Source organism: Halichoerus grypus, chromosome 14 (genome assembly GCF_964656455.1).
Source record: "Halichoerus grypus chromosome 14, mHalGry1.hap1.1, whole genome shotgun sequence".
NCBI lineage: Eukaryota > Metazoa > Chordata > Mammalia > Carnivora > Phocidae > Halichoerus > Halichoerus grypus.
The window spans coordinates 65,821,108-65,842,878 of NC_135725.1; positions in this window are offsets into that span (position 1 = coordinate 65,821,108).

Consider the following 21,771-nt stretch of genomic DNA (forward strand, 5'->3'; position numbering starts at 1 on the left):
GCAAGCCCAGCAACTCTCTGTTTATGACCCCTGCTATATCTACCCTGCTCTATTCCTATCTTGAAGAAAGGGCATGGTTCTCTGTATATCCAAAGGATGAGTCTTCATTCCTCATGGTTCTCACCAGAAGACAGCATCTTAAACTCTGCTAGGCTAGTCCTTTGACACTGATTCCAATTTAGAATTTTTCAAAAATAGGATGCTTTTATGCTTTTTGATTCAGTGATCTGCCAGAATTTGTTTCTGCCACTAATCCCAGAAGAAAGAAAAGGACAGCATTACCACTTATTTCTCATTTCTATTCTGACATATATGCCCAGGGGCATATCACTCTCCCCCCTCACTGGAATTGCTTATGACTTTATACTTCCATAAAATCTGGATTGATATAGCAGAAGATGTCTACTCTTGTAGTCCAAATGTTTGCTTCATATTCTGCTCTATTTTTCATTATGATTAAGAGAAGGGATATCCATTTTCTTCAGCTGAAAATCCTTTATCCCCAGTGTTTGAGCCATTTACAAAATTCAATGGGGGAAAAAAAGTACATTTCTCATGCAAATTTTATAAAATATTTATAAAATATTTCCTTTACACACACATATATATATATTTACACACACACACACACACACACACACACATATATATATATGCGTGTTTGTGTGTGTGTGTGTGTGTAAAGGAAGTCCAGTCTATTTTTGTCAGGAAATATCTTGTATTAGGTATATATTCAAATTAGCTTAGATCAATAAAAATGACAATTATTGGAAGGATTTAGAGATATTGTTCAGAACTCAAGGACAGAAATGTAGTAAGAATCCATGAGACTCTGGATCCAGGAAAGAGAATGATGAGAACTCAGGCTATAATATGATGACAGCTTTGAGAAACCATAGCTTTGGAGAGTAGAACCTCAATACTGCGTCATGAATAGGTCAGTTCCTAGTGAACTAGAAAATAATACATAACTGAGGTGAATATGTCATACAGGATATCATATTAGATGAAAGGATAGAAATAAGACTATCTTTTAATCATCAAGAATGTTCTCTCACCGCTCCTATATAAAGATTTCCTTGTTATACATATAATAAAGGATTGATAGTTAATGCCCAAACTATCTACACATACACATTCACACCCCTACATATAACTAATTGACTGGGTTATTCATTTTTCTGCTCACTGATTTTGCATCATAAATTCAGCCTGCATTTTTTTCTGTAGCTTTTGCTTCGATAAAGTTGAAAGTTGCTTGGATTTTCTTCTTTTAAGTTCCTATATAACTTTGATACTGTAGGCTTTCCAAGTACTACAAGACATGAAATACATTATTTTTTCTCAAAAAAATGCTTCATGTTTGACATTGTCACATAGGTTTGATGGCTAAGTCACTTACTATTGAACTTTGTACTTCAGGTTAAGGGAATTTAAGTTATTTCTGTAGAAGTGGTGACAGTCATTCTGTAATGGTTCTTGAAACCTGATGAAACCACCTATGTGACAAAAATGAGGTCCAAGTGAAGTTAACCTATTTTGATAACTGGGGGGAAAGGAGGATGGCTAAGTAGATAAAGCATTATTAATACAGTTCTAAGTTAGGGCTCAATTTCACAAGAGATGGCAGAAATCCAAAACCACTACTCTGTGAGTTTACAGAGTAAAGTTTTCTAAAGTTTCTTCATGAAGTACACAAAAAGTTTGCCTCCCAAGGAGAAGGTATTAACCTAAGGCCCGTAAAAAATTCAAAACTTATATGCAAGTTTTGTAGACATTTGCATTATGTTTTTTACACAAAGTTTGGACTCATTAAGAAAGTGATAGTCCAGAGTTTATATGAAAGCAATTCTAAAGAAACATTATTTATAGGACTTCATCAAGATAAAAATCTTTTGCACAGCAAAGAAAACAGTCAACAAAACCAAAAGGCAACCGACAGAATGGGAGAAGATATTTGCAAATGACGTATCAGATAAAGGGCTAGTATCCAAAATCTATAAAGAACTTATCAAACTCAACACCCAAAGAACAAATAATCCAATCAAGAAATGGGCAGAAGACATGAACAGACATTTCTGCAAAGAAGACTTCCAAATGGCCAACAGACACATGAAAAAGTGTTCAACATCACTCGGCATCAGGGAAATCCAAACCAAAACCTCAATGAGATACCACCTCACACCAGTCAGAATGGCTAAAATTAACAAGTCAGGTAACGACAGATGTTGGCGGGGATGTGGAGAAAGGGGAACCCTCCTACACTGTTGGTGGGAATGCAAGCTGGTGCAGCCATCTGGAAAACAGTATGGAGGTTCCTTAAAAAGTTGAAAATGGAGCTACCATATGACCCAGCAATTGCACTGCTGGGTATTTACCCCTAAGTTACAAATGTAGTGATCCGAAGGGGTACGTGCAGCCCAATGTTTATAGCAGCAATGTCCACAATAGCCAAACTATGGAAAGAGCCTAGATGTCTATCAACAGATGAACGGATAAAGAAGATGTGGTGTATATATACAATGGATATTATGAAGCCATCAAAAAGAATGAAATCTTGCCATTTGCAATGATGTGGATGGAACTAGAGGGTATTATGCTAAGCAAAATAAGTCAATTAGAGAAAGACATGTATCATATGATCTCACTGATATGAGGAATCTGAGAAACAAGACAGAGGATCAGAGGGGAAGGGAGGGAAAAATGAAACAAGATGAAACCAGAGAGGCAGACAAACCGTAAGAGACTCTTAATCTCAGGAAACAAACTGAGGGTTGCTGGAGTGGAGGGGGGTGGGAGGGATGGGGTGGCTGGGTGATGGACACTGGGGAGGGTATGTACTATGGTGAGTGCTGTAAATTGTGTAAGACTGATGAATCACAGACCTGTACCCCTGAAACAAGTAATACATTATATGTTAAAAAAAAAAAAAAAAAAGAAAGAAACATTATTTAAATTCCCTTGGCCTTTGTCAGATGATGAAGGAATAACTTGCTAAATCCTGGATTATTCTCTTTTAAAATGAGAGGGGAGAAATCATTTTAAGATAAAGAAATGCTCAAAATCTTATTAATAATGTGGAATATCCATCTCTCTCTCCTGGTCTTTTTTCAGTAATTTCAGTATTTTTGCATTGTGCTCTTTCAGAATTATTTTTAATCCATCAGACAATAATTCATTAGAAGTTTCACTGGACAGAATAATTCTGGTGTTTTGATCATTCAATATGGCATCTGGAGAGATCTAATAATTTCTAAAAAAGCACAGCTTCCATATCAAGCTTTTCTTTGTTAAATAATTTAAATAATACTTGTTCCTTCAGCCTAATCTGGAGCATAACACATGATAAAAACAAAATTGCCTGTGGACATAAAATATAATATGTTACAAATGAAAAATATTTTTAGGAGAAAATGGGGGGGGGGATATCCAGAGAATAACTCCTAGTTTTCTTATTAGATGAGAGTATTAGGAAATCTAATCTAATCAAGGTGCTAAATCTGTTCAAGAATTAGTTTTATGGTTTTCAAAAAGTTATATACTAAATTTTTACATTTCCTAAGTTATTGCATGCAAACGGAAATAGCTGCCACAGTAATTACATTTGTAATTCCTATAGTTGGCAATAATAAAAGAAAGACGTTTCATGGTATATATAGAGAGTAAAAGAACATGGAATGGTGCAGGTCAGCCTTGGGATAAAGGAAGTAAAGGAAGTTAAATAAAAAATATGCCTGGGCATCAGAAATACATTTTTGTAGAGAAAAAAAGGTAAATGTGTGGTTTTTATTGATACCAAGATTAAGCACCAAACAATATGTTTGGAAATATAATGATATATTTAAATAAAAGAATCCTTAAGACAATTTTAACATATATCTAAAACATTTCTCTTGAATGTTCCTTGGAATGTCTATTGAGCATGTCAAGTGCCTTTCAGAGTAGGGCTTTTTTTTTTTTAATTGAAGTATACTTCACACAATTTTAGTTTCAGGTGTACAACATAATGATTTGACACAGAGTAGGGCATTTTTATCTTTGACTACCTTTAACTTTTAGAAGATCTTTTTATATCCAGGATTGCACAAATATCAGTATCTTTCCAACTTCAGATATATGCAAAACCAGAAAAAAATGGAAAGATGAAAATTAATATCAACTGCTGATTCGAAATTCAAGCTCAGTTCTGGAGATATGAATGAATGCATATTAAAAGCTGATAAAGAGGGATTCCTGGGTGGCTCAGTCAGTTAAGCGCCTGCCTGCAGCTCAGATCATGATTCCAGGGTCCTAGGATCGAGCCCTGTGTCAGTGGCGGGCTCCCTGCTCAGCGGTAGCCTGCTTCTCCCTCTCCCTCTGCCTGCCGCTCCCCCTGCTTGTGCGCTTGCATTTGCTCTCTCTCACACTCTTTCTGTAAAATAAATATAGTCTTAAAAAAGAAAAAAGCTGATAAAGAACTGAAAAACTAGGTAGAGAGAGTGGCCTAAGATTGAGGAAAAGCAGGCAACCTTTGGTAGCAGTTGTTCACCACCATGGTCCAAAAATAAGCTATGGGACAGCTTTTTTCTTTAACACATTGCCATGGAAAGATCATTGCCACCTGCTGTTCTTTCTGGGCAGAAAAAAAGATACAGCAGTATCATCATGCTGGTACCAGAGTTGTGACATACAGGTAGCTATCAATGTAGGATGATTATTCTTCCCCTGACCTTTATTCAAGGATTACAACCAAACAAGGAGAACAGCTTTAATGGGAGTGATTCCCTAAATCACCTAATGAGAGTGAAGCAAAAGAGGATGACCAAGATTATGACTATGTGAACAGTCTCCCACCCATCAGAAGCCCTACTGTGAACTGCATGTAGGTGAAGTGTATTAAGAATTTTAAAACACTGCATTTTTGATTTATCAATTATTTTTTATTTTTATTCATGTCATTGCTTTATTCTTTAGCATTTTAATAGACTTTGTGTGTGTATGCACACCAGTTATCCCACATTGTTACATTTTCTGTATTTACTACTACTAAGGACATTATATTCTAGTATAGAATTTTTTTGGTTTAAATTCTTTTATCTTTGATAGTTCCCTATTAATTTCATATTGTTGTCTTAGCTTCTCATTAATCATTCCTTATAAAAAAGTAACAAAAAAGAAAAAGCTGTATACCAAATGATTCAGTTGATTTACCAGGGAAAGTAGCTTCCTCTTAGGAAGAGAAATTCTCTTTGTCTCAGGTAAAGTACCTTAACGGAATAATGGGATAGTTGATCATGAAAGATGAGGCCTTCTAAGCGTAACCCAGATAGAAGGTGTTTACTTTACAAAAAGTCAATTTCTCTACATAAGAAACAAACAGGGATTATCTTTTTCTTTTCTTTTTTTTTTTTTTTTTTATGGGGAGAGAGTGAAGCTGACAGTTGGTGCTGGAGAAAGTTACCCTAAGAAGCAAGCGTAAGACAGCAATAAAGGGCATAAGAAAGCCAGGGAGAGGGGCACCTAGGTGGCTCAGTTGATTGGGTGTCCAGTTCTTGATCTCAGCTCAGGTCTCAATCTCATGGTCATGAGTTTGGGGCCCCACGCTGGGTATGGAGCCTACTGAAAAAAAAAAAAAAAAAAAGAGAGAAGAGGAAAGAGAAGACAGAAAGGAAGGAAAGGAAAAGAAAGTGAAAGCCAGGAAGAAATTCTTTTATGTGTAATGGACATCTAATTTTAGGATAGTGATGTTTGATATGTAAGTTTTTTCTTGCCTCATCTATTATTATCATCTATTGCCCTATACCTGCAAAGTAAAACATTTGCACCACTAGTTTTGTTTAATGGTATTTATGGAGAATAAATGATGTATTAGTTGGGAAAATGGTAATAATAAAGAGGACAGAGAAGGAATTTCAAAAGGGGATTTAAGGTGGGCAGCACTTGTGAAACCAGCTTATAAATGAACCAACCATTAATCTATATCTCCAATTAATACTGAATCCTCCTGAAATTCAAAATAATATTAGGTAGTTGGAAAGTCTCAAAGATGATTTGATTATAGCTAAAGTGTTCTTATTTAGACATAAAGGGCATCCACGGAATGCTGAAGCATTAGAATCATCTGAAGTACATTTCATAAAAGAGCTCTTTAATTTTCAAGGAAATAGAGTTATTTGTTGCCTCTAATTTACTTTAATAAATGACTTGATCTGAAAAAAAGAAGTATGGCCATCAACTGTATTCAGTATGTTCTGTTTATGTCTTCAGAAACTTCTCTTTCATGGAATTCCCTTCTATCTATACTTACCGTAGCCCCCCCATTCAAAGTTTTACTTCCCATGGTTTTAGTTACCCGTGATCAGCCATGGTCCAGAAGCAGATTATCCTCCTTCTGACTTATTATTAGAAGGTCAATAGTAGCCTAATGCTATGTCAATTGTCATTCACCTCATTTCATCCCACTATGTAGGCAGTTTTTCATCTCATATCATCATAAGAAGGTGAGTACAATACAGTAAGATATTTGTGGGGAGAGAGACAGAGAGACCACATCCACATAACTTTTATTACAGCATACAATTATAATTGTTCTATTTTATTATTAGTATTGCCGTTAATATCTTACTGTGTCTGATTTATAAATTGAACTTTATCATAGGGATGTATGTATAGGAAAAACCACAGTATATATAAGATTCAGTACTATCTGTAGTTTCAGGCATCCACTGGAGTCTTGGAATGTATCCCCACAGATAAGGGGGGGAATACTATACTTGAATGTAAGTAAGTATATTCAAAACACATATTTTCTTAAACCTAGTATAACTGGATATCAATTGGACAGCCTATAACCTTTTGTAGTTATAGTTAATAAGTCTTTCTTAGAATTTAAGAGGGGTGTGTTTGTTTTTTAGAGATTCCATAATAAAGTATCATAGACTGGATGGCCTAAACAACAAATTTATTTTCTCATACTTCTGGAAGATAGAAGTCTAAGATCAAGATGTCTGTAGAGTTGATTTCTTCTGAGACATCTGTCCTTGGCTTGTAGATAACATTTCCCTCTTCACCTGTTTCTCCTCTGTGTGTCTGTGTCCTAATCTCTTATAGGAACATCAGTCATCTTGGATTGCGGCCCAATTTAATGACCTCAGTTAAACCAAAATCACCTATTTAATGTCCTTATCTCCAAATACAGAAATATTCTGATACTGGGGGTTAGAATTTCAACATTTGAATTTTTGGGGACACAATTCTGCCCATGAACGGAGGCATATGAAATTACTTTATTTCACAGATTTAATCACTCAGAATCCTAAAGTGGTGAGTTTGGAACTCACAGCTTCAGTAGAGGAATAGAGGAATTTTTAGCATCTGATGCGACTCTGGTCTGATTATATTCTAGGACTACCGTGAAGATACACTGAAAATTCTAACACCCTGGAGGAGTATAAAATCCTATTCAGTTGCTAATCTTCCTGTCATGGAAGTTGCTTGCCAGCTCTAATTTTGAGTGAACACATTAAGCACAATGGTGAAAATGTCAATTAAAAGTCTACTCTCCATACCATGTGTGTCTCTTTCCGTGTGTGTTCTGGCTGTTTGTGGGTTTTGTTTTGTCAAACTGTTAAGACAGTCTTAGTTAAAATTATCTATTTTCTTCTACTATCCTACCTTGACCTTGCCTTCGGCTCTTGCTCCTTAAAGATTGGAATATGGAGCGACGCTTCTCTCCTTCACCACATAACTCTTTTGCCAGGAATTTCAGGATTTCCTCAAAGTTTGCAGTTATGTGTTTGACATTATTCTCTAATTTCCACACTGACTTTTTTCATTTTATATTCTTATACTTTCAGAATTTGGTTTGGTTCTTATATGGATTGGAAAATTTACACTTACACGAGGCTACTATTCCCCAGAATTCCCCCTTTACAAGGCTTATTTCTACCTGGATGTTCTAAAGATCACAAAAATGCTAACATTCAGGTTCCTAATTCCTAGTTTTCCCTATTTACAACACAGTTCTCCTTGACAGATTGAAATTTAGCAAATAAACTTTGTGAACATGCAGTTGTTTTGAGTAAACTCAAAACCATCATCAGGGAACAAAATTCCTATCAATAAAATTAAAATCTATATCAATCAATACGAGTCCACATCATTTCCCTTTAATGGATTGCTTTTCAATTTCACACATTTTTTTTCAATTTAAATGTAAAGCATTTACAATTGGCTACTAACTTATTTTCAATCTTACTCCCACTATTTTCCCACCTTTCTCCTTTAATCCAACAATATATATCAACATTCTTTTTTTTTTTCCAAAATATATTTTATCCTTCCCCTTCCTGGTATTTTTATCATACTCTTTACTTGATCTAGAATATCATTTTCTTCCATTATATCTGTCAAACATTTTTATATCCCTCAGTGTCCCTATTTAGGCAGCTAGCCTCATGACAAGTTTCCAGTCCATCTTCTATAATCTGAGCCTAAGGCCCCAGTGGGCATCTACTAGAGAAATGCTAAGCTCTCCTTATATTCATGAGCAAGAATCAGCATTAACTATGGACAGCAGTGTAATTCTTCCAAAGGAATCATATTTGAAGTCTCTATCAATTCTTCTAATCAGGTTGGCTCTAATGATCAGTGAAGTAGCACAGTGCCCAGCACTTAAAAAGGCCCTGCCCTTAGGTTTCATGTTCTGTTGTCATCATTTTAAAATTATCTTTGAATTTGTGTTTTATAAATGGAGTGGATAGGGTCAGATTTAAGTGAGAGGCTTGCAGCATCTGGATCTGGGGCTGGGCAAGGTGGCAGCCTCCCTGACTGTGGTAGCAACTCAATGGTGGCTTCCAAAGGAACTTGATGTGGAACTCTCACCTACTCCCCATCCAGATACTGAGTGCATCCCAGCATGGAAGTCGCAATCCCTTGAAGGTCTCTATGGGCCCAGGTGGTAGGCTCTGGAGAAAAAGAAACTGATTTCCTGCCCCAAACCAGCACCCTGCATTTTCGTTTTGTACTGGGCCCCTTAAACTATTTAGCCAACCATGCCTCAGATGAATCATCCAGCAAAGAATCACTCTACCAATTGTTCTAAAATAATAGGGGAAAAAGGGAAAAAAAATAAAGTAATAGGAGCTCCTTTTCTCCCATCTACTTACACAGTTCAACATTTAAAATTAACTAAGAATATAGGGGAAAGGCACTCCACAGCCACTGTTTGTATTTTTTTTCTCTTGAATGGTCTCAATAAATAGTATTATTATGTTAAATTGAATTAATATAGTTCTGAAGGTAAGATCTGCACATATCTGAATAATCAGAAAGTACATGTAAGTGTAATCTGACTAAAAGAAAAAGCTTCTCTATATAAAAGTTGAGAAGAGACATTTCAACATAGTGTGGTACACAGAACATGTGTCCAGATTCTGGACCTGCCATTTTCTAGATACATATTCTTCCAACATTCTTTACTTTCCAAATATCGTATGTTTGTTTGTTTTTTAATTTGTTTAAACCTAAAAATATACCTGAAATAAAATAGATGCTCAATAATTTTTAATTACTTTCTTAAATTATCCTCTATTATTAGGAAAGTACATTGGGCTATTAATTAGTTCCTAAAATATATTGCCTAGAGCATTGCCTAGAAATAAAAACAATGACACAAAAGAGCAAAATTAATTTTTATAATTAAGTGAGAAATTTGGAATTTCCAGGAAGATCTGAGGAAAGGGTAGTTGGGGACATAGAGAGAGAGAAAAAAAAGCAGATGATATAACTGGCATATCATTAAGTGTTGATGGTTAGTGAGAATTAATGAAAGACTTTAAGAATATGGTTGAAGTCTTTGTTATATAGTAATGATATTCAGAAAATACCTCCCAGTACTCAATAAAAGCCACAACTACATGCAGCCTTGAGCAGTAATTTTAGAAGAGTGACAAAGGGGGATCTACTGAAGTAGTGCACTACAGTGCAGACCAGTGATAGATAACCCATGAACCTGGCAGAGTCCAACAACTGTGTTAGTTCACCAGGACTAAGAATTCAATCCAAATATGTGAGCTTCCTCTACCACCTTTGCTGGAGAGAATGGGATAATAATGAACTATCACCAAAAATAAGGGCAGACACTTAGATATGATTAAATATGTTACGGACACTATCATATACAACATAAAAACTATTCTGAGACAGATACTATTAACATACAGATTTGAATCTAAAGGACAGAGAGGTGATTTGCACACTACCAAAGAGATTACAAGTGGAATAGCCAGGGTTTGACCTACGATTCTTCATCTCCAGAATTTATGCCCTTAACCTCTTTATCACATTATCTCTCTCAATTGATTTTTTAGTTTCCTAATATAGGTAAATGTAATTTCAGTTTTTCCTCAGATAACATCTGATTTACACTAACTTGGATCTTTTTCCCTTTTTCTCAGTCACAGGGGGAAATAGGTAGCCAGAAATGCAAAACCATTATAATGCACTTTTTTTCTCCACAATAGGTTAGAAGTCATTCCTTTTTTTTTTTTTTTTTTTCCTTCTCAATTGCTTGGAATGGTGTAGTCATATTTCTGATGGCCTAGCAGGAATAAGATGGTAGATTTTTGAAACCATTTATACTATAATTACTTTATGCTTATTTCAGTCTGCAATTTGTGTCTTTTCAAGTGATATGTTAAGTGACGGTATTTGTTCAGGACTGGTCAATATATTTTCCAATTAGATAATTATTTTAACTTCTACACCATATTTCATAGTATGTTGTATAAAAATGGGTAAAAGTATTCTAGATTAGACTTTACAATTACTATTGCTTTACTGAGGTTGTACTGAGGACTCCACAGCATACCATTTGACAGGTGGTATTTATTTGATAGATGACATTACAGAAAGCAGAAAAAAACAAAGGCAGAGATAGACGTGGCAAAGATGTCTGTATTTCACCTATGAATTTTAGTTTTCAGTGACTTTGATGGTTAAAATAATGCAAGGCTATTGTCACTGCTGAAATTCTTTTTTTAGTTGTTCAGAAATTCATTTTATTTACCTTGGAACTAATGAGTCAGTGTTTCTAGCCAAGAGAGACAAAAACAGGGTCACACAAGGTATAGGAAACTGCACAGAATGTAAATTACTTTTATATCTATAACTAAATATAAAAACACAGATTTCCATATTGGCATATATTTTAAAAAACTAAAATTTATTAAACATGTATTCTATGTCAGGAAATATGAGCCTTAACACTGCACTCTATTTCTCTGCTTAAATTGCCTTAATATATTTTCTTGATCTACCCTAAAAATACATTCCATCACTGTTCTTTATTTTTTCTGCTCTGACTTCATTAACATAATTATACGCTCCTTTTCTTTGACTTTGTTTTCATAAAAATAAATGATAGTTAATTAATCACCCCTTTCTCCCTACTTCTCAGGAGTCAGCCTGCCTTAGCACTCAACCAAGCTTCCTTCTCTAGACTGAATTCAGTTAAGAGTAGCTCTGCTTCTCTTTGTATCAGGAGCCTAAAACTTCAACTGAGGTGTGCACTGCTGAAACATATTTAAATAGCCTGGGGATCTCACTGGTGGATTTAAATCAATAGTAGTAGCCTTGGCAGTATGAGATCTCGTTATTGCATATATTTAGCTTTACCTTTTATTGCAGGAGATGATGAAGCTGAATACAATCCTTCTTATGCAATGTTGAACAAAATAACATGTTCTTATTTTAAAGCTGCTGATTTCAGTAAGTCCCACAAAGTAATTATGTGTGAGATTCTAGCTTTAACTTGTTACTGCTCCTAGGTAGGCACTACTGGATAGACTACACCTACTTCCATTTGGGATTAGAAGTGAGGAAGAGAATAGTAAATATTCAACCTTAGATGTATGTGGTTGTCCCCAGACACAAGAATCAGGATCATATATGGTCTCACATGAATTCTAGGTTCATAAATTACGTATGAGACCCAAACATAAGTTTTCCCATGAAAAAGTGTTAGATTTTATTTAAACACAATAAAAAGTAATGATGGCTCTCTTGTAATTGTGAAAATATGCCAATTTCTTAAGTCGAGTTAGTTAAAAAAATATTCATGAAATCATTAGAAAACCCAAAGAATAAGAAAGCAACTTAAAAGGCCTGAGATTAAAACACTGCCCCCTGGAAACCAAGTTTGCAAATAAATCAACAGGAAACTAGAGCGGATTCTGTCTTACTGTCAGAATGAAAACAAAAAGGAACGCAGATGATACATAAGCTAGAAGTGGAGAGAGGTTTCCTTAAGACAGAGGAGAAAATATTAGGAGACAGATAGGATACATATGAAATGAAAAATGAGATACTGATAGCAAAATAAGTAAATATACAGGAAAAGGTAGGCTTAGCTTATTCACATTTAACTGTTTAAGGAAGACATTGGACAGTATGTCTTAATTAGTAATGGGGTCTGGGATGTGGAAAGCAGCACATTCTCAGGGCAGCTCTCATTTGGCACAAATGTGGGATTCAAAAGAAAAACTGAAATTAAATGGTTTGATTACCTTCACTTTTCAAGAGATAATTTGCACATGTGGATATTTTCCCTCTAGATATTTTTTTTTATTTTTATTTTTTAAAGATTTTATTTATTTATTTGACAGAGAGAGACACAGCGAGAGAGGGAACACAAGCAGGGGGAGTGGGAGAGGGAGAAGCAGGCTTCCCGCTGAGCAGGGAGCCTGATGTAGGACTCGATCCCAGGACCCTGGGACCATGACCTGAGCCGAAGGCAGAAGCTTAACGACTGAGCCACCCAGGTGCCCATCCCTCTAGATATTTTAAAGTATCATAGTAAACATCAACTGTTTAAGTCAACTTAATTTAAGTACAAAATCCATGAATTCTGAAAGACTACTGTTTTGATGATGATAATTATTAGATTTTTTTCCCTATTCCTAATCCATCACTCAGATACCACTTAGTCTCTGATATGATCCTCAATACCACCACATTTATATTCTGGAACATAATTTTCCTGGGAAGCTTGTTGAGGGCTAAGATTTAGCTTGTTTTTATTTGTTTGTTTTATGTTTTTTAGAATTTGGTAGCATGGGGCTGGTGCTATGATAATTTTATTTCATATTAAACTCTTTAAAAGTGATATTCATGAGAGACTTGGCATTGGATCTAAATAATTTCTGATGTCCTAAACTACTTAGCACCACTCCACAGAGAAAGACCTAAGACTAAAACTTCCATTTGGACCCCGACTTTACCTATGCTCTAATCCAAGTTAATCATATTAGAAAATAAAAGCTAGAACTTGGCCTCTTAGGCTAACATCATCAATTCAGTCTACCAGCCATTTGCTGAAGCTCCAGAAGCTTGTATTTTTATTGAGGCTTTCAGCACTTGATGCCAATGCCAGAACTGCTCAGTTAAGCTGACGCCAAATTCTTCCACAGAAACTGTGAGATGATAAATATTCACTGAGTTTGAACCCATTAAGATTTGGTGGTATACTTTGTTATCCAGCAATAGTAAGTGATGTACACAGCAAAGAACTTCATAAAAAGCTTTGGCTTGCAAACTTAATATTCTGCTTTTTTGAGCGAGCCTGAACCATGTTGTGAATTATTTTACCCATTCTTGAGGTCCTTGATTCTAATACAATGCAGTAAAAAGGCCGGCTATGATTCTAATCCTTCATATTGGTCCTAGATCTTAAAATCTACATAAATTTAGACAGGGAGAGAAAACAAACTGAAACAAACCATTCCACTCAGAATCTATCCTTGTTCAATCCCAGTATAAGGTTTTTTTTTGTTTTTTGTTTTTTGTTTTTTTACATTTTTCTCACTGCTGTGAACAAGATATTTTATTCCACATCATTATCCTTACTATCACTTTGGTATATAAAGAAATCCATGATATTTGTGTCTCTTTTTCACAACAAAGACTTCACTGAAACACTTATTTCTGATACCCTGTTTAGCTGATTTTCAGATTTATTTACTTCTTTATAGACCTACTATGACCACCCTAGTCCATGGGGACCAACACAGGACACATGAATTATAAAAAAACAGCCTTCATCCTCTTGCTTATGCTTTAGTCCCTTTCCACACTATTCTCCCCAGTGGTAGGCAGAAATGTGGTAGATTTTTAGTATTATTCTAATTGTTGCCTTCATGATTAATTACATAATGACTTAATTTTTATAGGCTGAAAAAATATGACTCTCAAGACCTCTCAAGTTCTTGCACCTACATCTATCTCAACAAACTCTTCACTGATTCACTACAATTATGACAGACCACTTTTTACTTCCTGAATGCAGCTATTCTCCCTCAGGGTTAAGATGTGTTATGTTACCAAGGGGTGCCTGGGTGGCTCAGTCATTAAGCGTCTGCCTTCTGCTCAGGTCATGATCCCAGGGTCCTGGGATTGAGACCCGCATCGGGCTCCCTGCTCGGCAGGAAGCCTGCTTCTCCCTCTCCCACTCCCCCTGCTTGTGTTCCCTCTCTCACTGTCTCTCTCTCTGTCAAATGAATAAATAAAATCTTTAAAAAAAAAAAAAAGATGTGTTACCAAGGTGACCTCCCATTTAATGCTCATAGTTTCCTCTGTACTTTATTTGGCTTTTTATTTATCTGTCTTTGTCATTAATTGGACTTCATTCTATTACAGTTTTAAGCATTCAAATTAATTTCACCCTTACTATAGTTACAATTGAGTTCCAGTCTTCAAAAACACTTTTGTAATTATTTTTTTCTCTTTTTATTTTATTTTTTTTAATTTTTTATTATTGTTATGTTAATCACCATACATTACATCATTAGTTTTTGATGTAGTGTTCCATGATTCACTGCTTGCGTATAACACCCAGTGCTCCATGCAGAATGTGCCCTCTTTAATACCCATCACCAGGCTAGCCCATCCCCCCACCCCCTTCCCCTCTAGAACCCTCAGTTTGTTTCTCAGAGTCCATAGTCCCTCATGGTTCGTCTACCCCTCCGACTTCCCCCCCTTCATTCTTCCCCTCCTGCTATCTTCTTCTTTTTTTTTTTAAACATATAATGTATTATTTGTTTCAGAGGTACAGGTCTGTGATTCAACAGTCTTACACAATTCACAGCGCTCACCATAGCACATACCCTCCCCAATGTCTATCACCCAGCCACCCCATCTCTCCTACCCCCCACCACTCCAGACCCTCAGTTTGTTTCCTGAGATTAAGAATTCCTCATATCAGTGAGGTCATATGATACATGTCTTTCTCTGATTGACTTATTTCACTCAGCATAATACCCTCCAGTTCCATCTATGTCATTGCAAATGGCAAGATCTCATTCCTTTTGATGGCTGCATAATATTCCATTGCCTATATATACCATATCTTCTTTATCCATTCATCTGTCGATGGACATCTTGGCTCTTTCCACAGTTTGGCTATTGTGGACATTGCTGCTATAAACATCGGGGTACACAACACTTTTGTAATTATTATTCTCACATACAACATGTACAGACACTCACTCCAATATGGCTTCAGAGACATTCCCATTTTAAGCTTTTATTACAATTGTTTCTTATGGCTTATACCAGTTTTTACAATAATATAGACCAAAATTAATAGCTGGATTCTAACCACTATAAATAGAATGATTCCTTGCCAAAATGCAAACTATTTTCTATGTTTAATGAGATCATCTTACAAATGCCTCTGTTCACTCTGTTGCCTGAGGGAAGCAGTAAACATCATGATGTTATTTTTCATTATTATCATCTTTGTCTCCTCTCCATTAAATTTTATGAGGTATTTTTAGCTATTTTCTTGTCCTTAGAATCATTTTTTTTTGTTATAAGATATATTTAATTTATCTGCTGGTGGAGCAGTAGGCATTTGTTAAACATATTAAAGTTGGGCTAGTACCAGAACCTTAGGCATTATTTGCCATTTACATCTCCAAGTCCATGGGGATTAGATGTAGCCATCAGTATGGGAAATATTAATATACCAAAGATCTCACATTTCAGAAGGCATGTTCCAATCTCTAGAATATTTCAATGTCCCAAATCTATATTCTGCTCCAAAGTTTTGGAAATTTGTCACTCTTTCAGGTTATACGAACATGGCAGGGGGGGGCATAGTAGGGATCCTAACATTTCAGAGACATTCTTCCAAAATAGTCCTGTCACTGTTATGTGTGGGGTGTGTGTGTGTACACACAACTGCACATATGTTAATATAACTACTCACATTACTATTTTTCAAATGCTTGACTGAAAATCCTATGAAGAGGTAAGGCTTCCAGAATGATAGTCTGAGGAACTTGAGGAAACCTCTTATTATTATAAATAATAATTTTGTATGTTCATAGAAGTATCATTCATAATAGCCAAAAAGTGAAAACAGCTCAAATGTGCATCAACTGATGAATGAATAAACAAAATATATCCACACAATGGATTATTATTTGACAATAAAAAGGAATGAAGTATTGATACATGCTACAACATGGATGGTAAGTGCAAGGATCAAGTCACAAAGGGCTATATATTGTATGACACCATTTATATAAATTGTCCCATATAAGCAAATCTATAGAGACAGAAGTAGATTAGTAGTTGTTTAGGACTGGGGTAGGAGTGAGAGTTTGTGGAAATGGGGAGTGAAAGCTAATGGGTACTGGTTTTCTTTTGGGGGTTATAAAAATACTAAAATTGATTGTGGTGATATATACACAACTTAGAAATATACTAAAACATTAAAATATACACTTAAATGAATAAATTGCATGGTATTTGAACTATGTATCAATAAAATTTAAAAACAGAAATATTATATTTTTACTTTATGACATGTATCTGCTTGAATTTCCCATATTTAGGATATATTACAGAATTTTTAGGCACAATTTTATAGTATAATCACTACACATTCAAATTTGTTTTTATACCACCCAAATAATAATCCCCTTCCTCATTTGCATTCTCAAATTTTACTTTGTTGTCTAGAATTTTAATTAAAATTGATATGTGAGCCACAGGCTACTTTTGTTTTCACTTATACTGTTTTTCAGAACTCACTGTTGCATATCCCATATTGCTAAGTAGTTTTGTCTTCCAATATCAGAAAACATGTAATTGATTATATCTGCTATTTATTTCTGAAATATGAACTTTAAGAGAATAGTTTAACCATGTATACTTATTGTCCTAACACATCTTTCTTACTATATTTTTATATTTCTCTCCTACCTTCCCTCTTCTTCCCCTACCATCTTCTACTTTTACTCCTCCTCCTGCTACCCTTCCTCTTTTTCATCTTTGCCTCCTCCTTCTACAATTCCTGCAGGGTTTTTGTGTGTGTGTGTGTGTGTGTGTGTGTGTGTGTGTGTGTGTGTGTGTGTGTGTGTGTTTTACATTTTTAAAAAATAAGGTAGTGGTTGGGGCACCTGGGTGGCTCAGTCTGTTAAGCATCTGCCTTTGGCTCAGGTCATGATCTCAGGATCCTGGGATAGAGCCCCAAGTCAGGCTCCCTGCTCAGTGGGGAGTCTGCTTCTCCCTCTCCCTCTACTGCTCCCCCTGCCTGTGCTCTCTCTCTCCCTCTGTCAAATAAATAAATAAAATCTTAAAAAAATAAAAAGTAAGGTATTTGTCAACAGAGATCCTTACTTTTGTTCAGTATTTTTTTTAACAATCCGGAAGCCATATAGTGATTCATTACTTTTGTCCGCTACACTTGAAGCCATCTATTCACACTTGAATCTCTACTTCTCTAACTCATTATTATTTTTTTTTTCTATTGCCTTCTATCCTGGTGAAATAAAAAAACTGACACAATAGTATACTTCTAGCCCCCTCCTGCATTGTTTCTGGTTGGTTAACTCTGTGATGGCTAAATTTCTACACACAGTTTCTCCTATTTATTCTCTTCCATTTATTTTTCTTATGGCAATTATTATTATAATAGTTTACATAGATTACCTAACACAAATATTTTGAATCTAATTTATTAGGATTCTTATTTAAACATAGTTCTGAGAGTCCATAATTTTTCTTCTCAGTATCTGTCATTTAACTAAATTTTGATTTTTCATTTGTTTTTATTCATTTCTTTATTGGCTTGTAAGCTCTGCTTTAGATAGATTTTCAGGGAAGTCATTTTTGGTGGCACCCACTGATTTCAGTTCAGTGATGTTGCTGTTCCCTTTACAAATACATAAAATATAGCATTTTAGATCTATCTCTCTTCTCATCCCTCTCATTCCCCCCTTACTGTCCCCACCCCCTGATGAATTGCTTGGTAGATCACACTCTGTTGAACTGTGGCTCTGATATTAATATGTTCACTGGAGCAACCTTACAGAATATTCCATTGGAAGAGAGTACTAAGAGTGGACAATTAAAGGTATAAGGTTAAAAACAAAAGCAAAAACAAATCTTAAAACCACAAAAAAACTAATTTCCTCAGAACAGACTTTTTCTTAGTATATGTCTGAGAGTTTGACTATTTCAATTAAGGTATTTATTTAATCCAAGAAATGTTTCATATGATAAAAACTTTTATTACTTCTAAATATTCTTGAATTAAATACAGTGATACTAAGTTTCTATACTTTAGATCTGATCTTTCTCTTACAAATATTTTCTTCTCTAAACACTTTAGATTTTTGCCATATTAATTTGCAATCTGATAGAGTGGCTTCTTGTACTAAGTATCACTGAAAATTTTTTGTAGTGTTAATTTTCCTATTCAGGGTTATTACTTAGGATGTAAATATATTATTGAATTCACAGACTCCTATATTATTTCATTCAGATCTACTTTATTCTACTTTTTTATGCAGGCCATATCTTCAATATCTATTATCTTATTTTTTAATTCACTGATTTCATCATGCAAAAATATAAAATACAATATATATGCTACCTTAAATTTACTTTTTTTATACTAATATAAATTCTTAGAAGCACATTCTTTTACCTCTCAAGTGTTACATTTCATTTTTCTATGTAGTAAATTATCTCAACAGTTCTCATTTAGTACTGCTTTCTGTTTGCCAATATTAACTGGGAAAGGCATAGCTATACTTGTAAGTAGATTCTCCTCTGTACCTGCACTTTTACCTTCATAATAGTGTGCTAAAAAAACAAAAACTCAACTAAAACAATTTCTTTCTAATACTAATACTGAAGGCTGGTGGTTATAAAAACATACTGACAAGTTAGAGATCCAGAAGACTAAGAGAAAAAAGGATTTAGAACCTAAAGTAAACCCAGCCAGAAATATCTTTGCTCTATGTTTTCCTGGTACTTAGTTTATTGGCTACACTAGAAGTTCACTTTATATACTCATATATTTATTTAGTCTAATAAATAAATGAGTTTCTAATCTTCTTCCTAATTTTGCCAAAGTTTTACCATTTAAATGGGGAGATATTAAGGGATTATCAGTCAGTCACCTGACCATGAGTTTCACAGAATGCAGTATATTGGTTTAAAAAGAATCAGTCTATTTTTAATATATTGTGTTTATATAAGAAGACTAAATCGTGCCTGTTATTTTTCCCCATAAGGTTACTAGTATTCTGCCCATCAAAACAAATAAATGAAAATATATGATTCAATATTCACACACACACAATCACTTTTAAGAGAGATGCTTCATTCAACATCGCCCACAATAGCACTGCATAATTTATGACAAGTTTGCTCCAAAGATAATACTCTGATCCTCTCTCACTCATGAACAGCCCATATATCAATAGATAAAATGAGTTATAAAAATATATACAGACTTTTGGTTTCATCTATGACAATAAAGAACTTGGAAGCAGTCATTTCAAATTGTTCAGAAAAAGCTGCACAAACTAAAATTCAATAACTTTTCTCAGATCCATCAGAATACTGAGCTTACAGGATACACCATCCACGCAAAATCAGGTGACAAAGATGAATCTAGAGAGGCTCAGCTGAGATCTACTTAGCTGGAGCAAAAGCCTATGAAACCATAAAATGGCAGGAACATTTAAAAAGTTAACTTTGATGAATTACTGAGTATTGATTAGTAGGAGAGTGAGAAACTTCTAGAATTTCTGAAGACTGTAATCTTATGTCAGTCCCTAAACTTTCATGGACTTTATCTCCAGGAACTTCACTGGGTACTCATAATAAGAACTGTGGTGAGTCTGACCTCATGTTGCTGGCAGGTATAAGAGATTAATCATTGTGAAATATGCCCAGAGCCTTTTCTGTAAGATAGGCTTACTCTCCAGGGAAAAGTCTTTTCCAAAGTCTTATCAAGAACTGTGGGGAAAGGGCATTCCTCCCACTCTAGCACTCTCTAGCTTTCTTATCTCAGATGGGGGGGCGGGGAGGGAGAGGTAATATGCAAGAAGAATCACTTTTGAAGTTCACAGGCAAGAAATACAGGCCCACTAAAAGGCTGAAATTTAATTGGAAAATTATGGAATCCTCCATCTCCCCTACCCCATACTACTAAACCAACAGACCTCCAGTATAATAATAGTGGATTATTACCTGAAAGAGCTGAAAGACACAGACACAGCTGAAAGAAACTGTGTATGGAGGAGTACGCAGGGAAGCCCAGCAAGATGGAAGACAAAAACAGGACACTAGAGGAATATGAAGCCTCTGACAACTCTGCCACAGCAAACTTTTAACATAGCCTAACTCCTAGCCACATATTTAACTCAGTTACAATTACCAAAAATGGCATGCCTGAATTTCAACCAAAATTTACGAATGTCAAGAAAAAAACAGCTGAAGAGACAAAGCAAGCATCATGACCAGACACAGATAAAACACAGATTTTAGAATTATTAGGCCAGGAATTTAAAATAACTTTGATTGATATGTTAATAGCTCTAATGGAAAAATAATGCAACCTACAAAAATAAGTCAGTAATATAATCAGAAAGATGGAACTATTATATAAAAATCAAAAGGCGATATTACAAATAAAAAACACTGTCAAAGAAATATTTTTGATGTGCTCCTTATTCAACTTAAAATGGCCAAAAAAAGAATAAGTGAGCTTGAAATTATGTTAACAGAAACTTTCTAACATGAAATTTAAAGAGGAAAAAGAATAAACACAAAACAAAACATCCAAGAATTGTGACACAATTACAAAGGTGTGACATATGCATAACTGGAATAACAGAAGAAAAAAAAAAGAAGAAGAAATATTTGAGGTACTTTGACATAATAATGTCCAAAGATTTTCAGAATTTAATGATGTACACCAAACCATAGATCCAGAAAAATCAGAGAATACCAAGTACCAACACCACAACCTAGTTAGTCATATCATCATCTTATCATGCAGAATACCAAAGACAAAGGGAAAATCTTGGAAAAATACAGAGTATGTATATCGGTGGGTGGGGGCATTTTATCTGTATAGAAACAAGGAGAATAATTGCAGTGGACTTTTCATCAGAAACTAAGCAAGTAATAAGAGAATAGGAAAAATATGTAAAGTATTATAAGAAAATGCAACCAAACCAAAATTCCTTTTTTTAAAGATTTTATTTATTTGAGAGAAAGGGGGAGAACGAGCACGAGAAAGAGTGTGAGCGAGAGAGAGAGAGAGAGAGAGAAAGAGAGAGCGTGCACCAGCGGGGGGAGAGGCAGAGGGAGAGGGAGAAGCAGAATCCCCACTGAGCAGGGAGCCCGATGTGGGGCTTGATCCCAGGACTCTGGAATCATGATCTGAGCTGAAGGCAGATGCTTAACTAACTGAGCTACTCAGGC